Here is a 3,561-nt window from a genome sequence, read left to right as displayed (position 1 = left end):
AGGTGCACTTCATGTTAACTAGATTGGCTTGTTTTCCTCCTCAAACTAGTTTTCAGCTCATTTTACCTTTCATAATTAATACTACTATGTGAGAAGCATTTTAGCTCTAGCCCTTGTTAGTAAAACATAACCTTTAAAGGCGTTCTTCTTGAAAAAAAACTCACATCATGTAGCTTATATGGAGAAGTATATCTGTGGAAAGCTAAAAAGTATATCTGAGAAAATTTTCATCTCAAAATATGCAATTTTGTAACTCGTGAAAAACATCAAGTAGCCCATTTTTTAATATTTTGTCGAGGTTTTTTTGCGAGAAATTTAGAGACCTTTATTCAAACAAAAGAACTCCTGAGACAATCAGCGAGAAGGCTGGTCACCAGGAAGGGAGGTTAAGAATCCAACCAACTCTTGGTGACCATCAACGAGTATAGGCACGCTTAGCGCTTAGATGGGCTAGGAAATTAGCAGACTTGTTTACATGTTGAATAACTAAAGAAATAAATGACGAAGCAAGCTCTCCAATCTCTAAGAGTATCGGTGCCAAAACAGAACGTCAGTTGCCGGCAAGTGTTCCAGAGGTTCACCACCTCCAGGCAATCCGTTTCCATTATCACATGTGAGTATTCTCTCAATTTTGCAAAGATGATGCCATCTCTCAGTGATAAGGCTCAGCGATCATCGGACCAGTAACCCCCAACATGGGGTTTGCACCAAGCACCCAACAAAGCTGTGGCAGATCGAGCCACACCACCAGCCCCTGCTGTGCTTTTCTCAGAGTTCAGTGTGCCATCCATGTTAACCTTCACCCAGCCCTGATCAGGTGGACGCCATCCATGGCCAGAAAGACCAAACACTTGGGGTTCAGGTATATCAAGCAAAGGAAGATCCTTCCTAACGCACCGTTGGAGTTGCAATTCTTAAAGCTAAATGTATATGTACGTGATACTCCAACCAACCAGCCTCACATATGTATTTTTGTAGAATTTTCAACCATGTGTTCTCCCATAAACCCGGTGAAGGGTTACGGATCGAGTTAAATGTGCCCAAAAATAAATTGGGGAAGAAAGTGAATGGAATCAATAGTTTATTGGAAGAAGAGTTCATAAATTTGTATAACGTACTCAAGTGAGCTCGTTATTTTATGTAAATTTCATGATAATATATTAATCAAAAAGGTACGAAACGTTTTGATGTGTACTAGTACATGCCCATGTGTTCCTCATATCTCGGCATAATATCATATAAAATACATAGGCTAGAAAAGATAAAATTGTGAATCTGTAACAGGATTTCCAGATGTTTGTGCTGTTTACTGTATAGCTTACAAATGAGAAGCTGCCCAAACAAAAGTATTCACATGCATAGTTCACATCTACACGATGAACATTTTCTTAATTGTCTCTGAATTTATGAAAATTAAAAATCTGTTTTTGATTAACAAATAGGTGTTCACACAGTCCTGGATTATACCATGAGAAACTACCAGGAACAAACTATGTGCCGGCCGGGTGGGATTCAGGACTGTCATTCGATTTCTAGCAAATTATAATTAGATCATAATCAAGTGAAAAATGAAATAAAGAACGGTTCAAAATATTAACAATTACAAAAGTTGCACGTATGCTGGAGGATCTTAAGAATCAATCAAGCCAAGAGAGGCTAAATTTCGTGTTTTGACCATTTTCTGAAACCTATTCGAGATTTGACCCTAGTTTGAAAAAAAATCGAGATCTGACCCTTTTGCTACCGCGAGGGACTATGGCGGTAGGGCATAGCAGCCTACCGCCAAGGTCCCTGGCGGTAGGGTTGCATGCCCTACCGCCGAAAACCTCCTAAGTATTGAACACAGTGTGTGCTCGTGCCTACCGACAAGCACCTTGATGGTAGGGTTGTGCAGGCTACCGCCACGGTAGCGATGTTTCCTATCGCCAAAGTCCCTGACGATAGGCTGTTAGACCCTACCGCCATGGACTCTGGCGGTAGCAAAAGGTCCAGATCTTAAAAAAAATTAAACTAGGGTCAAATCTCGAATAAGTTTCAGAAAAAAGTCAAAACACGAAAATTTGCCGTCAAGAGAAGTACGTCACGACGAAGTAACTGGTCTCAGGTAGTACCTCTGGAGGCGCAGGCGCAGGCGCAGAGTTGATGGGAACCACGAGGCCGCCGCTCGTCTGCTCGCCGGCCTCCACGCCGGTCAGCTCAGTGGCCACGACTCCAGCAATCTGGCATGCGCAGGATGCATATGGAGGACAAAGCTAATTAAGCTAGATCTCGTCATAGCTAGCTAGGGCGCCCTTGTACTAGCTCGAGAACGTATGTTATGTTCTACACTGTATGTCGACAGAGGAGTACGTACCTCGTAAATGTCGCCGCCGAACAGGATGGAGAAGGTGTCCTTGATTGGCTGTGGCATGATCACGGCCTCCATGCGGTGGTTGCCGTGGTCTTGGGCGATGACGTCGTCCCTGTAGATGCGCTCCTCGGTCTGCCCCATCGCCACCCGCCCCATCGTCACCGTCGGGAAGCGCTCAGCCATGGGAATGGGATGGTTTCTGCGTACAGCGTATCTACGCTTGCTGCTGCTGGCGCTGGCCCAAGAACGGGACTTGATCGATTCTTTTTCGAATCAAAAAAATCCTTTTCGGACGGGACCTGATCGATTCTCTGACTTCAGTATCAACAGCTTTGGGTCGGAAGAATTTGCAAGGTGATTGAGCGATAATGAAGAGCGGGCTCGCGGTATCCTTATATAGTGTGGCTGCGGCGAGAGTGCAGGTGGTGCTTGACGCGTCGATCGCATGTGGGCCCCATCAACAGCTTTGGGTCTGGTCCCACGATCCTGACGTCCATCTGGTCCGGCGATCCGTCCGTCTGCCTATTTTTGCTTTATTATATGACGAGTGCCTGATGTTTTGCAGTTAGGTCCTTCCCTTTGTTTTACGCTGTCCAGCCACCACGTGGGCGGTGGGCCCCATTTGCTGGTTTTATGGTATTTCCCAATCTTTCTTTTCTGAACACATTACAAACAAGTATGTTCACATACACTCACTCCTATAAGCGCACATGCACACACTTTATCCCTATGAGCATCTTCAAAAGACTAAGTCGGCATATCATCTTGAAATTAACGAAGTTGCCACATACGCCAATCTCGTAAGGGCTGACGATGGAACATCCAGTCCGGATGACTTTAAAAAAAATATTGTATAAGCGTAAATGTTCAGATACACACACGAACATACAATCATCTCTATGAAAACAGAGTTGAATATAGGAAGCGTTTACACCATTACGAAAAAGGGTTGCCCCCCGCTTTATATTATAAAGCACCAACACCAAGCATCCAACAACAAGATTCAAGAATAGGAAAAAGAAAATAAAGCAGAAGTCACAACAAGGAAAAGGAGGAGGTCTCACCGGGGGCACAGCAAAACAAGCCCCAATACAAGCTAAGAAAACAAAATTTAATCTGGCTCCGGAGGAGAAGGCGGCGGTGGTGCCATCGCGGCGGCAGCGTTTACGCCATTACACGTACACAAGCCAACGCGAAGGTGATAACCGGAG

The sequence above is a fragment of the Triticum aestivum genome, chromosome 1A (genome assembly GCF_018294505.1).
Source record: "Triticum aestivum cultivar Chinese Spring chromosome 1A, IWGSC CS RefSeq v2.1, whole genome shotgun sequence".
Classification (NCBI taxonomy): Eukaryota; Viridiplantae; Streptophyta; class Magnoliopsida; order Poales; family Poaceae; genus Triticum; species Triticum aestivum.
Note: the sequence above shows the minus strand (reverse complement) of the source record.